This window comes from Macaca fascicularis, chromosome 12 (assembly GCF_037993035.2).
Source record: "Macaca fascicularis isolate 582-1 chromosome 12, T2T-MFA8v1.1".
NCBI classification, from domain to species: domain Eukaryota; kingdom Metazoa; phylum Chordata; class Mammalia; order Primates; family Cercopithecidae; genus Macaca; species Macaca fascicularis.
In genome coordinates this window covers 125,522,337-125,542,610 of record NC_088386.1, presented here as the reverse complement: position 1 = coordinate 125,542,610, position 20,274 = coordinate 125,522,337, and the positions used below count along the sequence as shown (strand labels likewise).

At 40.4% G+C, this 20,274-nt stretch overlaps 1 protein-coding gene and 1 non-coding gene across 3 annotated transcripts in view; one reads left to right on the top strand and one right to left on the bottom strand.

Moving 5' to 3' along the window:
• DNER (delta/notch like EGF repeat containing) overlaps positions 1–20,274 on the top strand; it is a 367,845-nt gene that overhangs the window by 102,872 nt on the left and 244,699 nt on the right. The gene's annotated exons all lie outside the window — the stretch shown is intronic.
• On the bottom strand, positions 16,270–16,331 carry LOC123568139 (U7 small nuclear RNA). The gene has a single exon (XR_006691361.1). It is a non-coding gene; the product is annotated as a U7 small nuclear RNA (small nuclear RNA).

Sequence of the window (20,274 nt, the reverse complement as noted above, 5' to 3'; positions counted from 1 at the left end):
CTTCTTGACTCCATGTTTCTCCCTTTCATATATTTTTCCTGCTTCTTTCCAAGCCAGATGTCTCTCTGAGCTTATATCACTGAGCTGGTTTTTAGTAAAAACTTTTCTTTCTAATGTGTAGCTTCTAATTTATTTGGGCTATGCAACCAGATAATCAATTTTGTTAGACGTGTTCAAAATGAAAATAAAATATCCTAACCAAAGGCCTTCTCCAGGCATACAGTGCATAATTATTCAATAAATTTTACCTACTTGAGGATTTTTTAGCTTTGTTTAGTGGCATATGCTAGGTAAGTAAATTATTTTATGTGTGTGTGTGTGTGTAAATTTTTTTAGAGACAGCGTTTCACTTTGTCCTCCAGACTGGAATGCAGTGGCACAATGTGACCTCTGACTCCTTGGCTCAAGCAATCTTCAGCCTCCTGAGGAGCTAGAATTACATGCACAAGTCATTGTGCCCAGCTAATTTTAAAATGTTTTTGTAGAGATGGGCGGCGGGAGTGGGGGTAGAGGGGGTCTTGCTATATTGCTCAGGCTGGTCTAGAACTCCTGGCTTCTAGTGATTCTCCTCCCTCAGCCTCCCAAAGGGATTACAGACATGAGCCACTGTGTGCTCAGCTATATAAAATTTTGATTGAGCCATGAGGCCACTTTAAGAGATGTTAAAATAAAAGCAAAGAAATTTAAAAAGAGGAATATCATTTTATTTAGCTTATGTAACAGTTACTGAATTGGCATACCTAAAAATTATTAAATTCAGCCAATTTACTAATTTTGTTGACTTTAGTCTACTCACAAATAGGGTATGAAATTTGCAACGTAACAATTTGGAGGGCAGCTGAGACTCGGTGCCCTGGTGGAAGAACGAAGCCTTGTTAAGGCAGAATTCACTGAGGTGGGCTGTGCGTCTGGGGCACCAGCTTTTCGAGGCTGATGCATGGTGAGCTACATCACATGCTGCGTGACAGGCCCTTGGAAACAGGTCTTCATGAAGACATGAGTTTGAGTTGAGAATTATGGAGCCCACCTTCTGGAGCCACATAGTATAAAGCGCAATAAAAAGCATGTAGTGCGGTTCCATTTTTCCTGACTATATTTTTTACAGGGAGGAATTGGGAAGAACTCTTATTCCAAGGAATGGTGTTGGCCTGGTGTCATCCCCTTCCTAGACTGACAATGTTTTCTCCTGTGGGGCCTTCACAGCATGAAGCTTTTTGTGTAATAACACTGTGTATTTCCTCCTACCTCCAGACTCTTAGGGGAATTTTGGATTCACTATTTCCTGGCCAGTAGTACCTGTGATTAAAAAAACAGCTCTCATGCTCTATTGCCTACATTGTATCTATGAGAATACAGGACTGGCAGGCTCTGAAGGCCGTTGGGCACAGCTCTTGCCTCTGTGCCAGAAAAGCAGGGTTATCGCCATTGGATAGATATAGCAACAAAAGCCCAGGGGTCATGTGACTGCTCCATCAGGTGACTACATCTCTTTTCTTTTTTTTGTTTTTTGAGACAAGGCTCACTGAATCACGCAGATGGGAGTGCAGTCATATCAGTGACATGATGGTGGCTCATGGCAGTTTTGACTTCCTGGGCTCAAGCAATCCTCCCACCACAGCCTCCTAACTAGCTGGGGCCACAGGTGTGTGCTACCACACCCAGCTAATTTTTGTATTTTTGATAGAGATGGGGTTTGCCATGTTGCCCAGGCTGGTTTTGAACTCTTGGACTCAAGTGATCCTCCTGCCTTAGCCTCCCAAAGTGCAGGGATTACAGGCGAGAGTCACCATGCCCAGCCTGAATTTCTGCCCTGGGTCTCTTTTCATGCTTATAACAAAAAAACTCTCTTTCCTTTGTCTTCTTTATGAAGTGTAGAAATAAATGACTTACAATATCAGCAAAAAAATATAAACTCCTTTTTTTGTGTTAAAAAATTGAAATAGAAAAGGATACAATAAATGTATTTGGTGGATCGGTCTTTAAGAGCCTTTTTCAGAGGACTAAAAGTTATTGAGAACAGTGTATCTAAGCAAAGCTAATTTTCAAAATTATAATTAATATTTCATTGTCTAAATTATAAGGAACATGTTTGGAATAATAGTCACAGGTGATGAGGTTTTAATTTAAATGGGAAGCAAATCAGTATTTAAAATAGCTCCACACAATTAGGTTGCTATTATTTGAATAAATGGGATCTAAATACTGGAAATACAACCGTGTCATAATCTCTGTTCTAGAATGTACGTTTACTGTTATGGAATCAAGAAAGGGAGCTCTTTTTTTTTCTTATTTTAGTTACCATACTCTCCATCCTGATTTTTACTTGTTGTAGAGCTAATGTTGGGTTTTGATACATAAAATCAAGTGTCATTAAGGATTTCCTATTTATTGAATTCATTTTGCATGTTTTGAAATCAATGCAAGGTTGAAATGCCGGCTTTTCGTCTTTTGGATCTTCTTCAGTGGATGTGCTTTGGTGGCTGCCAGAATTAGCCATGTTCAGGACCTTTCCAGGACAAGTTGTCACAGTGTGGCCAGAGCAGCCTGTAGCAGACCCTCCCATCTGCATAAGCATGCCAAAGACCTCACCCCAGAGACCAGGACAGGCCACGTGTCCAGGTAAACACCATGATTTAAGATACATCAGGATTGCTCACTTAGCCTATGTGAGCCTTTTGCCTAGAGATGGTCCTGGAATCACCCCAGGGTATTAGAGATTAATGGCATTATAGAAGGTGGACCTTCCAAGAGCCCTAGAGATGATCGAGATGATCTAGATTCGAGACAGCTCCCTCACTTCACCCATGAAACCCAGAGCGTGGAGATGATGACCACAAGTGGATAGAGAGTGCCATTGTTCTCTTGATTCCGCAGTTAGTGTTCTTTCTTCTACAGCAATGTTTCTGGGGACAGAAAGAGGAAAGAGGGAGACACACACTCTCTGGGGGTGTATTCTCAGGGAGGTCTGTGAGTTGGCTGAGGTAACGTGTAATGTTCGTGTGCTCTCTGGTTACCATCACCTTAGATCAGAAGCGACCACTTTATGATTGAGTACCACTCTGAGATACAAGGCCTGCTTGGGTTGATCATAGAGTTGGCCAGTGAGAAAAAAATAATCAGTAATAAGTCAATGATGTATTTGCTCCAAGTGAAGGTCCAAAGTCACATGGAACCACAGGACAAAAGTTTCAAGGTGGGTTGAACAAGGAGAGGATGTGGGAGGATTCAACATCACATGGCCCATGGTGGCCCCATAGCCTGTGGTGGTCCTTGGAAGTAGCATCAGTGGACACACTCCAGAGAAACTTCATGAGCACGGTCACCTATGGGCAACCAACTAGCTGCAGTAAAGTAGCATTTTCTACCATGTTATATTAATTTAAGTTTATCAGTTTTGCGATTTTTAATAAAAATATACTTGTATCTCTTTGAGTAGCAACTTTAATGGAGGTTAACATTGGGTGTTTGTGAAACTTGTTTTCCAGTAAAAGGAGTCTCTTCACTTTTGAGCTTTGATAAATATTCCATGCCATGCTGGCCTTATCATTCAGATTCCTACATGCAGGTCCGTGTCCACCCGGGGAATGAAACCCTCAGAAACCCAGACTCTTAGCTGGATCCTAGCTACCCTCACTTCTTGTGGCTGTTTGCTTTGCAATAGCTTTAGATAGAATTTTTTTTTTTTTTTTTTTTTTTTTTTTTGCCACTAGTCTCATAGTGAAGGGATAATCACCAAAGAAAGTGACACTTTGTCCTCTACAAAACAATTCTTTTTTTTTTTTTTTTTTTTTTAAGACGGAGTTTTGCTCTTGTGGCTCAGGCTGGAATGCAATGGCGCAATCTCAGCTCACCGCAACCTCCTCCTCCAAGGTTCAAACGATTCTCCTGTCTCAGGTTCCTGAGTAGCTGGGATTACAGGCAAGCACCACCATGCCCGGCTAATTTTGTATTTTTGTTAGAGATGGGGTTTCTCCATGTTGGTCAGGCTGATCTCAAACTCCTGACCTCAGGTGATCTGCCCGCCTTGGCCTCCCAAAGTGTTGGGATTACAGGTGTAAACCACCATGTCCGGCCTCTACAGAACAATTCTAAACCCTTTGGATGACTTGGAAAATGCATCATTGAGTGGGGGTGGGGAGGCGTCACCAACTGTCCTGCCTGGACTCTGTCGTTGTTGTAAATTCCCATTTACCCTTCTAGGAATGAAACTTTGGTGATAAATGTTACTGCTAATCTTAGTAGATTAAGTCTTTGTAGATTAGTTCCTAACCCTAGCAGATAAAAGCAACTATACATATAGAATGTTAGACCTCAAGTAACTGTATCTTGGGTAATGTGAGGTAAATATTAATACAACTTTATAATAATCACTTAAGATTATATTGCACTGTACATTTGATTTCTCTAACCAGTCATGAGGAAAGTGGGCACTGGTCTTTTAGATTTTATGTAAGGAAGCTGCAATTCAGAGTTACTGTCCAGTCTGCAGAGGAGGCAGGGCTGGAGCCCAGTCTCTCATACCCAGGTTCATAGCTCTGTTCTTTGCCTCATTCTGTAGCCTCAAGACAATCCTGTCTAGCTCCAGTAAAACTGCAAGAAAGTCTTTGGGGAATACGGAGCTACCTCCCTAGCCCAGGAAATTATGACCCTGTAAATAAAAATGTCCTGTAGGAGAGTCCAGGAACAGGCTGGCAAGGAGGACAGAGTCAAGGCCAGGAGACTGGGCTTGGAGCTAGTCTCACATGTTCCCAACGACAGAGGACTTCAGAAAGGCTGGGCGACTTGGGAAACAAACATTCCATCTATTTGTGTTTCATGTTTTTTTTTCTGATGGATCTGGAATTTTTAGATGCTTATCTTCAGATGTAAATCTCAAACTCTGTTCAGTGCCAAACAAAACTACTTTTGCCTCCCTCCTAACTTGCTTGTCTGTGCCATGATACCCTTCAATTAGCATGTATGATTAAGAATTTAAAGCTCAACAGTTATGAAGGGTGGCTGAAACAGAGACTAATGATCCGGGGGCTTGATACTCTATGTAGTTACTTGTTTCTAAATGTATGCTAAGATTCACCCAGCTCAAACTGTCTTTCCTGAAAAGTAAATGATTAAAAGAAAATAAAATGTCCAGGAAACTTAGCTCTTAATTATTATTATTATTTTTTTGGAAATGTAGAGTATAGTAAAAACAATCCGGCATTGACTCTTCCCTGCACCATATATTATGTTTGCGGTTTGTGAACTTAAGTCTTAGATGTCTCACCTCTAAAATGGAGTTGGTAACATTTGCCTTACAGGGTTATTTTTAGGTTTGGAAATCATATTTTCCACACTTATAGCACTGCTACAGAACACTCAGTTATATGAGAATTTATCATGCATTTTATTTTCTACACAATGTATTGAGTGTGTTACTGTTCATAAATTAAGTTTGCTGTGACTGTAATTCAGGTGATCTGCCTCTTTTGCAGCCACATGTTTGAATGCTTGATTTTGCTTTCTACCGTGGTTCATACTGATTGCCAAACTACTAAAAATGCTGCTGTAGTAATTGGTACTGCTGTTTGGATTTTATTTTTTTCTGTTACCAGCAAAACTTCTGTTTTTAGAAGCAATATTTATAGAATGAACTGGCCGTTAATCTATATTCTATTCAGCAAAATTAGAGTTTTAATAGCTGTTTGCTGAAAATCTTCCCCGAAGAGCTGGGCACAATAGAGATCCTGATAACTGTATCTCATGTTGGACGTTCTACAATGCAAATGTTTTAATGAGGCTGCAAGTGCGACTGAATTTTAACTAGAGATAAGCTATTGTTTTATTTTAGCAAGTCACTTGTACATTTGCCTTAAATATGCAAATACGTATTTTGGTCCAAAATAGTTTTGTGTGTTGGAATAAGTTCTTGCTTTCTAACACACAGTAATAGAACCTGTCACTTTAAGATTTCTTATTAGTTCATCCGGTTCTCTCTCCCTACATGTGTAGATGTGATAAGGAAAGTAAATAACCGAGTCCTTCATAGAATTATCACAGACTCTGGATGTTAGGTCAGAAGACCGAAGATAACCAGTTTGGAGCTCACTGTGCCTACTATTGGTCAAAGCGAAACCTGGGCCAAATAGCCTGGTAACTCCAGGCCATTCTGGCAAAGTGCAAAAAACAGTGAGCCCAGCATGTTCCACCCAGCTTTGGGTCCACAGCGAGGCTTCTGGAATCATAGAGCTGCAACCTTCCAAGAGATGGCTGTCTTCGTGGACAGCTCTCATGCACAGCTGGGTCAGTCTAAGTCCATATCAGTGGAAGTTTTGGACCCAGAGCTGTTCTGCCTCACCTGAGGCATCTTTACTGGCTGTGGTTGGCTCTACCAGATACCACCTTCTTTTACGGTAAATCTCTCTCTGGGATGTTTTATCCTTTTAACAGTCAGGCTTCCACCAGGGTCCCCCAGTGTATCCAGAATGCCTTTAATGTCTGATTCCCCATAGTGGACTCAGTTGAAGCCTTTCTGACCTGGTCAGTTGATATTTATGAGGGTGACCAGAACTCCCAATTCCCCTGATTAGAGTTTTGTACCTGAGTCCTAGATTCTCTTGGATAATCCTCAGCAGTCCCTCAAAGAAAGTACTATTCCCATTTCAAATATTCAAAAAGTGAGGAGTTGATAAGTTACTTTAACTCCACAAGAACTAAGAGGTATTATGTGGCTGTGCTGGGATTTGACCCTAGTAGCGCTCGACTCCAGAGTATGGTTGACTTCAGTTTGCAACTAATGCCTTAATCCACGTTGTGATTGACCAGCTGCCAAAACATAGGAACAGTAAGATAACAAAAAGTGACAGACTACCAACGCAAAAGCTTCATACTCCTCACCTGCATATTGAAGAAAAGGGCTTCAAAGAAACTCAGGACTGAGTGGTTATGGAGACGGTGTAACATGCCACCGACACTATGTGATGAAGGTTTCAAGGTGGTTATTTATGATTTCCTGTCAGTACGTCTTAGAGGAAGGGCTGGTGGAGACAGGTTCAAAGAACTGGGTTGAAATTCTTCTCTGTCACTTAGGGAGCCTAACCCTGCGTGTAACCTCGTAGGACTTTGGTTTCCTTCTCTGTAAAGAGAAGGTGAAACCTCACAAGGTCAGGGTGGTTGTGGGGATCTTTCAGAGCTGTGTCAGTTGCATGCTTTGCTAACCTAGTTGATTTCAATCAATTTGCCGATAAGCCTGTTCTGTCTATGGTCTGCCTACCAGTCTCCTGAAATTCCAGCTATTTGGTTCTTTTAGAAGATGAGGACTGATTATTGAGATTTCTACAATTGTTAAGTGGCAGAACTTTGTAAATTTACTTCTTATTAATTTATAAAGTGACCCATTTTATGAAGAACTTTTAATGAATTGTGTCACAACAACTGTTTTCATGTAAGCCAGGGATTCCCAAACTTTCTTGATTCCTGGTGGTCTTAGCATCCCGGTAAATTTCTTATAGTGCTTCAGGTCAAAAGGTATTGCTAATGGTTCTTTTTATTAAGTAGTTAGATCCCAACAACTTATGTGCAAACAACTTTGTAGCTGTTTGAAAAAAAATACACATAATTTGAAAGAAAAAAAATACATTTGCTTTATTCTTAAGTAATCGCAGTTACGTTCTGCTGGGACTGTGTGCCTGTGGGGCACTATACAGCTGCTTAGTTGATCACTTCATTTCCTGTTCACATCAACTGTCAGGGAGTATTTGCTTTTATTATCCCAGCAATTGCTGAAAAACCCAGCTTTGGTAAGATATGATATCATCAAAATGTAATAGGATGTAATGTTGAAACAATGAACTACTTCTAGCTAGTAGTTTGTGAAATGTCTGACAGAAGTTGTAGATCCTGTGTTTCTCTTGAAAATTAAAAACATATAATCTGTGGTGCCCTGTGCCTTCAACTTGGCACCCCGTGGCACTTTGGCACACAGTTTGGGAACTGCGGATATAAGCAGCATGTACATTGCCATATTGGCATTTGACAGGCGTGGACGCAGCTCTTAGGGTTCTCTAAGATGCATAAGTATCACGAAAGGACCGCAGCCGAGGACCCAGTTCTGGTGAGTGGTCTTCCAGTACACTGTCGGCGGTTGAGGAAATGGTACATTTCTGTGCCTTGCCAAACGAAGTTGCTCTTAGGTTCTCTAAGATGCATAAGTATCATGAAAGGACCGCAGCCCGGAACCGGGTCCTGGTGAGTGGTCTTCCAGTACGCTGTCGGCGGTTGAGGAAATAGTACATTTCTGTGCATTGCCAAATGGAGCAAGTGCACACCCGTTGATGGTGTTCCCATGACCCTGAGCCATTCTCATGAACGTCAGCTGCAGGCTCCCCACTGGATAGAACTGGCCATCTGAATGCGGGTCTCAGTTAAGAATGTGGAACAGTTGCTTTCTGCATAACATTCTTCTAAGTGCACTTACTGCTTTCCAGGAAACCGTTCTCTTCTACCGTGTCCATGGGCTGTGAGGCCGTTTAGATTGTTTCCTGTGATTTCTGCAGCATGACACAGTGGGCCACAAATGCTCCCTTTTCTGTGTCATTTGCTCTCTTCATTGATAAAGGACACTCATCCTTCCTGTTTATTTTCAGAACTTGTTCTTAGGTTTATTGGGCGTGGCTCATTCTAAAGTCTGAAAACCTTCCATTGTCAAAACAAATAGTACCAGGGCATGATGTTCATATTTTACTTCAAACAGAACTTAAAGCACAAACAACATTAAAATACTCATCTACAAAGTTATGCCATTGTTTAAATTCCTGTTATATTTTTTTGCAGGATGGATTGATTTTTCTCATGACAAAAACTTTTATGTGATAAAATTTCACCTACTGAATATTTCTAGCCAATGGGCTGAATCAGTGATTATAATTCTGGTGGGAGAAGAAGAGAGTAAAAATATTACAATCCAGACATTACTCCTGCCTCCCTGGGAGAGCTCCACAATTATTTAGCCATTTTTATTGAAGCTATAAAAAGTAGAATGTACAATCCGTGCAAGAAAATCGTCCTTGCCTTTTTCTGCATTGGTCATGCACATAAGCAGCAATGTGTGACAGTGTTGCTCTGTCTATGGTGTTTGTCATTGTGTCCCTCCACCAGCACTTCAGGAACAGAGGCTTTGCATGTTTTCAGGGCCTAGTGCAGGGGTTAGCAAACTTTTTCTGTAAAGGGGCAGATAGTTAATATTTTCAGCATTGTGAGCTACAAGGTCTTTGCGGCAACTGTTCACCTGTGCCGTTGCCATGTGAAGGCAGCCAGATAATACATAAAACGAATGATCGTGGTTGTGTTTCAATAAAGCTTTATCGATGGGCACTGAAACTTGAATCTTATCAAACATTTACGTGATTATTTGGAATATTAATCTTCTTTTGATTTTTCAACCTTTAAAAAGCATAAACATCATTCTTGCCTCATAGGCTGTACAGACACAGGTTGCAGGTCACATTTGACCTGTGGGTCAGAATTTGCCAGCCCCTGGGCTACAGAAATGCTTGGAACAGAGAAGGTGCTTGAGTGATGAAGATCACATTCTTATTTATTTATTTTTGAGACAGAGTTTCACTCTCGTTCCCTAAGCTGGAGTGCAGTGGCACAATCTCAGCTCACTGCAACCTCCACCTCCTGGGTTCAAGTGATTCTTCTGCCTCAGCCTCCCAAGTAGCTGAGATTACAGGTGCTCACCACCACGCCTGGCTAATTTTTGTATTCTTAGTAGAGATGGGGTTTCACCATGTTGACCAGGCTGGTCTTGAACTCCTGACCTCAAGCAATCCACCTGCCTTGGCCTCCCAAAGTGCTGCAATTACAGGTGTGAGCCACTATGCCTGGCCAAGATCACATTTTTAATTAAAATCTTTATTATGAACTATTTTAAACCTACAGAAAAGCACGAAGAATAGTATAATTAGCATCTGCCACTGAGATTCAACAAACATCATTCTGCCATATTGGTTTCCAATTATTAAGAAAAAAATAAAACAGGCAAATACAGTTAAAGCCCGCCATCCCCACTGCCACTACCCTACTCCTCCCCAACCCACTTCCCTCCCTCTCTACCCAGAAACAATGATCGTTCTGCGTTGGGTTGTAAGCTTCTGTCTTTTAAAATGTTTTTGCAACATAGGCATAAAATGCGCGTAGACCACGTGTGATACTGCAGGATCCTTTCACGACTTACTTTTTTCCACTCACTACAGTGTTTCTGCGATGTGTCGGTGGCTTTCAGACATAGCTCTAGTTCATTCATTTAAATTTTCATGCAGTTTAATTTATTCACCTTTTATGAGTCTTATTCAAGAGATTATTTTCTATCTTGATGTCATCAAGATATTGTCCTATATTTTCATCTAAAGCAGGAATCAGCAAACTTTGAGTAAAGGGCCAGAGAATAAATAGTTTAGGCATTGTGGGCCACTTGTCTGTTGCAGCTACTCAACTGTGGGGAAGCAGCTCTGGACCATGGACATGCTGACGGGTGTGACCGTGCTCCAGTAAAACTTGATTTATTAAGATCAGGCGATGGGCCACATTTAGTCTGTGAGCTGCAATTTGTCAACTCCTGATTTAAAAGCTTTGAGGTTGTATTTGTAACATTGTCATACAAAATCCATCTGGAATTCATTGTGTGTGTGTATGTATGGTATAAGTTAGATATTTATGTTAGTCCCGGGGTCAGCAATTAGCAATTATTCAAGTATCACTTACTAAAAAGTTGAACTTTCCTACACTAATTTTTTTTTTTTTTTTTTTTTTTTTTGAGACAGAGTTTCGCTCTGTCACCCAGGCTGCAGTGGAGTGGTATGACCTTGGCTCACTGCAACCTCTGCCTCCCGGGTTCAAGCAATTCTCGTGCCTCAGCCTCCCGAGTAGCTGGGATTGCATACATGTACCACCATGCCTGGCTAATTTTGTATTTTTAGTAGAGGTGGGGTTTCATCATGTTGGCCAGGCTGGTCTTGAACTCCTGATTCGACCCCCTCGGCCCTCCAAAGCGCTGGGGTTACAGGCGTGAGCTATCGCGCCCATCCTTCCTACACTAATTTTTAATGCTTTCCCTGTTATATTCGAAGTTTCTCTACATGGCAAATCTCTGCTCTCTCATCTGAAACATTGTTCAATGTAGTTATAGATTTATAATAAATTTTTATTTCTGGGGGGAATAAAGTCATGTGTCTTTATTCTTCTTCAAATTATCTTGAAAATATTTGGTCCTTTCATCTCTCATTTGTGTTTTGGATCAATTTGATAAGTCAGAAAACAAAAAAGAAGCATGGGATTTTGATTGGAGTTGTGCTGTTCTACCTGGATTAGTATTCTCATTATGTGACTAGCTGAGGGACCGTGAACAAGTTAGTTTCTGAGCCTGAGAGATAATATGCAGATAACAGTACCTGCCTCACAGGGTGATAGTGAAGATAAAGTGGATTAATATAGGGAGCACGTCAAGAACCATGCCAGATATAGCATAAGCACTCAGAAATCTTAGCTATTAATATCTTTAGTAGAAGTCTTCTTATCAAAGGTATCAGGACAGTTAATCAGGTCAGTTAATTAAAGAAGTTGTGAGGAATTATAGTACAGTTTTGGTTTTCTTTTTTTTTTTTTTTACTTTTTTTTTTTTTTTTTTTTTTTAAATTTTATTTTATTTTTTTTTTTTTATTATACTTTAAGTTGTAGGGTACATGTGCATAACGTGCAGGTTTGTTACATATGTATACTTGTGCCATGTTGGTGTGCTGCACCCATCAACTCATCGTTTACATCAGGTATAACTCCCAATGCAATCCCTCCCCCCTCCCCCCTCCCCATGATAGGCCCCGGTGTGTGATGTTCCCCTTCCTGAGTCCATGTGATCTCATTGTTCAGTTCCCACCTATGAGTGAGAACATGTGGTGTTTGGTTTTCTGTTCTTGTGATAGTTTGCTAAGAATGATGGTTTCCAGCTGCATCCATGTCCCTACAAAGGATGCAAACTCATCCTTTTTGATGGCTGCATAGTATTCCATGGTGTATATGTGCCACATTTTCTTAATCCAATCTGTCACTGATGGACATTTGGGTTGATTCCAAGTCTTTGCTATTGTGAAGAGTGCTGCAATAAACATACGTGTGCATGTGTCTTTATAGCAGCATAATTTATAATCCTTTGGGTATATACCCAGTAATGGGATGGCTGGGTCATATGGTACATCTAGTTCTAGATCCTTGAGGAATCGCCATACTGTTTTCCATAATGGTTGAACTAGTTTACAATCCCACCAACAGTGTAAAAGTGTTCCTATTTCTCCACATCCTCTCCAGCACCTGTTGTCTCCTGACTTTTTAATGATCGCCATTCTAACTGGTGTGAGATGGTATCTCATTGTGGTTTTGATTTGCATTTCTCTGATGGCCAGTGATGATGAGCATTTTTTCATGTGTCTGTTGGCTGTATGAATGTCTTCTTTTGAGAAATGTCTGTTCATATCCTTTGCCCACTTTTTGATGGGGTTGTTTGTTTTTTTCTTGTAAATTTGTTTGAGTTCCTTGTAGGTTCTGGATATTAGCCCTTTGTCAGATGAGTAGATTGCAAAAATTTTCTCCCATTCTGTAGGTTGCCTGTTCACTCTGGTGGTAGTTTCTTTTGCTGTGCAGAAGCTCTTTAATTTAATGAGATCCCATTTGTCAATTTTGGCTTTTGCTGCCGTTGCTTTTGGTGTTTTAGACATGAAGTCTTTGCCCATGCCTATGTCCTGAATGGTACTACCTAGGTTTTCCTCTAGGATTTTTATGGTATTAGGTCTAACATTTAAGTCTCTAATCCATCTTGAATTAATTTTTGTATAAGGAGTAAGGAAAGGATCCAGTTTCAGCTTTCTACTTATGGCTAGCCAATTTTCCCAGCACCATTTATTAAATAGGGAATCCTTTCCCCATTTCTTGTTTCTCTCAGGTTTGTCAAAGATCAGATGGCTGTAGATGTGTGGTATTATTTCTGAGGGCTCTGTTCTGTTCCATTGGTCTATATCTCTGTTTTGGTACCAGTACCATGCTGTTTTGGTTACTGTAGCCTTGTAGTATAGTTTGAAGTCAGGTAGCGTGATGCCTCCAGCTTTGTTCTTTTGACTTAGGATTGTCTTGGAGATGCGGGCTCTTTTTTGGTTCCATATGAACTTTAAAGCAGTTTTTTCCAATTCTGTGAAGAAACTCATTGGTAGCTTGATGGGGATGGCATTGAATCTATAAATTACCTTGGGCAATATGGCCATTTTCACGATATTGATTCTTCCTATCCATGAGCATGGTATGTTCTTCCATTTGTTTGTGTCCTCTTTGATTTCACTGAGCAGTGGTTTGTAGTTCTCCTTGAAGAGGTCCTTTACATCCCTTGTAAGTTGGATTCCTAGGTATTTGATTCTCTTTGAAGCAATTGTGAATGGAAGTTCATTCCTGATTTGGCTCTCTGTTTGTCTGTTACTGGTGTATAAGAATGCTTGTGATTTTTGCACATTAATTTTGTATCCTGAGACTTTGCTGAAGTTGCTTATCAGCTTAAGGAGATTTTGGGCTGAGACAATGGGGTTTTCTAAATATACAATCATGTCATCTGCAAACAGGGACAGTTTGACTTCTTCTTTTCCTAACTGAATACCCTTGATTTCTTTCTCTTGCCTAATTGCCCTAGCCAGAACTTCCAACACTATGTTGAATAGGAGTGGTGAGAGAGGGCATCCCTGTCTTGTGCCAGTTTTCAAAGGGAATTTTTCCAGTTTTTGCCCATTCAGTATGATATTGGCTGTGGGTTTGTCATAAATAGCTGTTATTATTTTGAGGTACGTTCCATCAATACCGAATTTATTGAGCGTTTTTAGCATGAAGGGCTGTTGAATTTTGTCAAAAGCCTTTTCTGCATCAATTGAGATAATCATGTGGTTCTTGTCTTTGGTTCTGTTTATATGCTGGATTATGTTTATTGATTTGCGAATGTTGAACCAGCCTTGCATCCCAGGGATGAAGCCCACTTGATCATGGTGGATAAGCTTTTTGATGTGTTGCTGAATCCGGTTTGCCAGTATTTTATTGAGGATTTTTGCATCGATGTTCATCAGGGATATTGGTCTAAAATTCTCTTTTTTAGTTGTGTCTCTGCCAGGCTTTGGTATCAGGATGATGTTGGCCTCATAAAATGAGTTAGGGAGGATTCCCTCTTTTTCTATTGATTGGAATAGTTTCAGAAGGAATGGTACCAACTCCTCCTTGTACCTCTGGTAGAATTCAGCTGTGAATCCATCTGGTCCTGGACTTTTTTTGGTTGGTAGGCTATTAATTATTGCCTCAATTTCAGAGCCTGCTATTGGTCTATTCAGGGATTCAACTTCTTCCTGGTTTAGTCTTGGAAGAGTGTAAGTGTCCAGGAAATTATCCATTTCTTCTAGATTTTCCAGTTTATTTGCGTAGAGGTGTTTATAGTATTCTCTGATGGTAGTTTGTATTTCTGTGGGGTCGGTGGTGATATCCCCTTTATCATTTTTAATTGCGTCGATTTGATTCCTCTCTCTTTTCTTCTTTATTAGTCTTGCTAGTGGTCTGTCAATTTTGTTGATCTTTTCAAAAAACCAACTCCTGGATTCATTGATTTTTTGGAGAGTTTTTTGTGTCTCTATCTCCTTCAGTTCTGCTCTGATCTTAGTTATTTCTAGCCTTCTGCTAGCTTTCGAATGTGTTTGCTCTTGCTTCTCTAGTTCTTTTAATTGTGATGTTAGAGTGTCAATTTTAGATCTTTCCTGCTTTCTCTTGTGGGCATTTAGTGCTATAAATTTCCCTCTACACACTGCTTTAAATGTGTCCCAGAGATTCTGGTATGTTGTATCTTTGTTCTCATTGGTTTCAAAGAACATCTTTATTTCTGCCTTCATTTCGTTATGTACCCAGTAGTCATTCAGGAGCAGGTTGTTCAGTTTCCATGTAGTTGAGCGGTTTTGATTGAGTTTCTTAGTCCTGAGTTCTAGTTTGATTGCACTGTGGTCTGAGAGACAGTTTGTTATAATTTCTGTTCTTGTACATTTGCTGAGGAGTGCTTTACTTCCAATTACGTGGTCGATTTTGGAGTAAGTACGATGTGGTGCTGAGAAGAATGTATATTCTGTTGATTTGGGGTGGAGAGTTCTATAGATGTCTATTAGGTCTGCTTGCTGCAGAGATGAGTTCAATTCCTGGATATCCTTGTTAACTTTCTGTCTCGTTGATCTGTCTAATGTTGACAGTGGAGTGTTGAAGTCTCCCATTATTATTGTATGGGAGTCTAAGTCTCTTTGTAAGTCTCTAAGGACTTGCTTTATGAATCTGGGTGCTCCTGTATTGGGTGCATATATATAGTTTTGGTTTTCTTTTAAGCATCTTATTTCATCTTAAAATGCGTAAATACATATTCATGCAGGAGTGGAAAAGGTTTTGTTGACCCTTATCCACAGTTCCAAGTGCTGATGGTGGCTTCTTTCCTTGTATGGTTTGTAATTTTTACTGTGCGCTGATTATGATGAGTCTGTGTGTACACATGCATGTGTGTGAGTCCCATGTGTCCTGTATTGTGAAAAGTGTCACTCCACTCCTGTACTGATCCTAAACACATTTTGTTGTTGCTGTTGTTTGAAATGGAGTTTCGCTCTTGTTGCCCAGTTTGGGGTGCCAATGGCACCATCTTGGCTCACTGCAACTTCCACCTTGTGGGTTCAAGTGATTCTCCTGCCTCAGCCTCCCGAGTAGCTGGAATTACAGGAGCACACCACCACGCCCGGTTAATTTTTGCAGTTTTAGTCAAGACAGGGTTTCACCATGTTGGTCAGGCTGGTCTTGAACTCTTGACCTCCAGTGATCTGCCTGCCTTGGCCTCCCAAAGTGCTGGGATTAGAGATGTGAGCCACTGTCCCTGGCTCTAAACACGTTTTTAATGTGAATTTTTGGTTTAGGATGTCCACATGAAGGAGGTGTTGTTAATCACAGGGGACATTCATATGGGAGGTTTTAATTATTCATGGGATTTGTTTTTTTTAATCCAAAGACTGTAAAGATGTCAGTTTTTCTGCTGTTACCCCAGGCCTGCCGGTAGATTTATCTAGTGTCCCTTCTGCCCTCTCTAAACAGACATGAGGCTCTAAGAGGCTTCATGTGTGGGGTCGTTACAGTTGCCTCTCCTTTCCTGTGCTCAAGGCCCCATTTCCCATCCCCATTTGAGTGTCTGTGTGTGTGTGTGGGAGGGGGGGCCTTCCTGTAAAAACCAGAAAGCCTGCTAGACAGATTCTGAAAGAGCTGGAACACTCCCATGTGATTTTTAGAACCCCAGTTCCCAGAACTGTAGGTCTTATTTCCAACTCTGTAGGCTGTGTGGTCAATGCAGTGTCATCATATGCTGATTCTCTGGTTGTGAATTTTCTTATCATTCCTGAAACTTGAGGATCCCCCCTTTCTTCCATCCCTTTTTAAAGCTTACCTCCGAATCAAAGCATTTTTAATTTTATCTAATTTTTTTTTCACTGGAGAAGGGCCTGGCCATCAGTTCAATTAAAATCCTGAATAGTGAAATTTTCCATCGAAGTTTTTGTTGTATGAACGCCTATGGCATTTGCATATGCAAGATAAGTCACGTGTCTATGATCTTTTTTTTTTTTTTTTTTTGGAGGCAGGGTCTTGCTCCGTCACCCAGGCTGGAGTGCAGTGGCGCTATCTTGGCTCACTGCAACCTCCGCCTCCCAGGTTCAAGCAATCATCCCTCCTCAGCCCCTCAAGTAGCTGGGATTACAGGTGCGTGCCACCATGCCCAGCTAGTTTTTGCATTTGTTTTTGTAGAGGGGGTTTCACTCTGTTGCCCAGGCTGGTATGGTGTCTATAATCTTTATATACTAACAATTCACATAGTTCAACATGGAAAGCATTATTAAATGGGATTGATTTCATCAACATTCTAAAACAGGTCAGAGGATCCTCTGTGCTCAAAAATTGTTTGCTTGAAAAGCCATTAATTCTATATGGCTATACTTTTCTGACAGTTTTCCCAGTGGGTTCTTCTAGCCTACTAATTTTATGCCCTAATTGGAAATGCTAAATATTTGCATTTAAAGAGGTAACTGGAATGATCAGTATTGTAGAGTGTCTTCAAAGCTACGGTACCTTTGCCATACTGCTTCATTAGATATAATTATACAGGTTTCTTCTGCTTCCCTGTATAGCTGTCCATGTCCACAGAGCTGCAAAATTAAGGTGGTGGTGGGTTTCTGCTCTCATCCCTTTGCTTCCTGTCTGAACTCTTAGGCTGCAGAGCCTCGGGTGTCTGTTGTGACCATCCTTGTTTCTCTGCTTCACAATCCATGACTGTTTCTAGCTGGTAAGGCTTTTACGGATGACCTCTTCCACTTTCAGCCCTGTTTTTTGTTCTGTTATTACTTTTTTCTTTTGTCTTTCGTACCTACAAAGGTCCTCTCAGCTTCCTCATGGAAAAAATAAAAAATAAAACAACCCTGGCCTTTGAGCAGATTTGCTAGACAATCAAAGATCCTCTTTTCAATCTTGCAATGAGACAATCTGAACACACGTGCAGTTTGGAGGTCTTTGGCTCTTGTTGATTTTAAAACAATTGGTCCTGGATATCTAGGGCCCCCTGCTCTTTTGGTGGCTTGAGGTTTTACTCATTTTCCTTTTTAGTGTTTTTCTTAGTGTAGCTGTCTATATGAAGCCTGCTGTTTATAGAAGGCTTATCTCCAGATAAATGAGGTTGGATACCCGAAGACTTTAGATTTATCTGCAGAGCCACTGATTTTTGTCCTATTCCCGGGAGCAGATGGGTATTGAAATTAGAGCAGCTGTTTCCAAGTAAGGTTAGAAAACTGAAAAGAGAGCCGAGGGAATTTTGTGTGCCTGCAGAGAGAAACACACACATCAAAGCAGTCAAGAGGCCAGGCAGGTACACGAGAACTCTTGGCACTTGACGGCTCAACCCAAAGCCTCCCCCCGACTTTTACTAAACAAGGTGACCCTGATTTTTCTGCTCTTGCACCTGGTTTCACAGACACTCCTAGATTTCTCTGTCTGACTTCTCTTAAGGATCCCAGGCCACCGAGCCTAGCAGATACAGAAGAACGCTCTTCCTGGTAGGGAATGTTCTGAACAAAGAATGATCTAGAAAGCAGTGGGGTCTCTTCTTTGTTTCAGACAAGAAGTATTTTTTGAGAGCCTACTACGTGCCTGGTTTTCCAACTTCCTGCTACCCCACGTTGGTCATTTGTTCTTTATTTATTCTTTAAAAATAAAGAGCATGTCGTTTGTCCTATTTAAAAAATAAAGAAATGAGAACATTTAAAACGTTTGGGGTCCCCAACAAAAGTGAAAATTTCTTTTCAAAGTGCTGCTCCGACTTGAGTTTCCACCCCTGGTTGGCATGTTTCATTGGCTTTCTGTGTCTTCTAGGAGGAAGGTCAAACTCATTAGAGGGGCACAGAGGCTGCTGGCTTTTGGCTTCTGCTGGCTCTCCTGGTCCCTGTGGCTTCATGTGGTCACTGTGCTGGAGGGAGAGTGGCTCTGGAATCTGTGTGCCATTCTTGCCTGGGAGGAAAGTCAGGAGGGAACCTTATGGTTACTTCTGGGTAGAAGCAAGTTAGTTTCATCATCTTTGTTAAATATGACAATCAAGGAACAGAGAGTATGTCAGATATGTGTACATGGTAGGTGTTTTAAAGACAGTTTTCAAAAATTGCAAAGCACAAAATATATGCAGAAAAGTGCCCCCCAAAATATGTACAGCTCAATGTATTATCATAAAATGAACACCTGTGTAACCACCACTCAGATCAAGGTTGACCATGTTGCCCTCCAGCAGCTTCCTCGTCTCCACCTCTCCCAGCTCCCCAAAGTTAATCACTCTTCTGACTTCCAGCATGGGTCACTTTTGCTGTTTACAATCTTTACACAAGTGGAAAAAGCACTGTGTTTGGGGGAATTCGTTCTACTTGTTGTATAAGGCTATAGTTCTTTCTTTTTTCATGGCTGTGTAGTATATTTTATCAGTATACTATAACTGTTGTCATCCAGCTCATTAATATTCTTACAGTTAGTGCTCTTTGTGTTCTGTTTATTACATATTTGTTTACTATAAGGTTACACAGATATTCTCTTCTATTAGCTTTTTGAAGCTTAATTTTTTATCTTTCAGTTGGATCTACAATCCAATTGGAGTTTATTTTTGTATATGGCTTGAGAGAGAAAAAAATCTTCATTTTTTTTTCTCATTGGATATCAGTTTATTGAAAAGACTCTATTCTAGAAGTCAGGTGTCCCTGTGTGATCCTTTCTGTTTCTTGTCTCTCTGTTCCATTGGTCTATTTGTTCATCTTTCTGCCAATATCATGCTATCCTAATTACTATAGCTTTAAAATTCCTGCTTTCTAATAGAGCAAGCCCTCCCACATTGTTCTTATTCAAGCCTGTCTGTGCTATCGTGGGCCATTTTACAGAAGCACACAACTGTTGTGATTTCTGTTGCAGCAGCATTGAATCTTGTAGGTTACTTTAAGAAAAATTTGAGTCTTTCTAATATCGAGTTTTCTAATTCATGACTAGAATATTCCCCCTTTACAATTCTGTTTGTTGAGATCATGCACTTTTAAAATTTGATTTATTACCAGGAATTTAATTTTTTTCATCTCTTATAAATAGCCCCTTTGAGAAAATTATCTTTAGTTTGCTGCTGATACATGGAGATGCAAAATATTTTTATTTTTTGGTAAATTTTGACCTTGCATGCAGCAAACTTGCCGAAGTTCCATATTTTAATAATTCATCTGCATAAATAATCATATAGTCTGTAAATTGACAGCTTATTTTCTTATTAGATCCTTATACTTTCTTTTTCTTTTTGCCTCATTGCACCGTGTAGGACATTTAGTGCAGTGTTCAATGGAAGTGGTATTAGCAAACATCCTTGCTTTCTTCTCAATTTCAGAGAGAAACTGTTCTCCCTTTCACCAGTAAGTATTATATTTGCTCAAGGTTTTTTGTAGACACTCTTTATCGGATAAAAGAAGTTTCCTTCTATTCTTAGTTTGCTAAAAGTCTTCACTCTACCTAGATGTTAAATTCAATAAGTGTTTTTTCTGCAGTGGTTGAGATGATCATACAATCTTCACAGGAAGTTTAGTTCCCAGTTTGCCTGCAGACTTCTTTTCCTGCGTACAAAGGAGGCAGAAGTCGACATATTTCTTGTATTGATGGAAT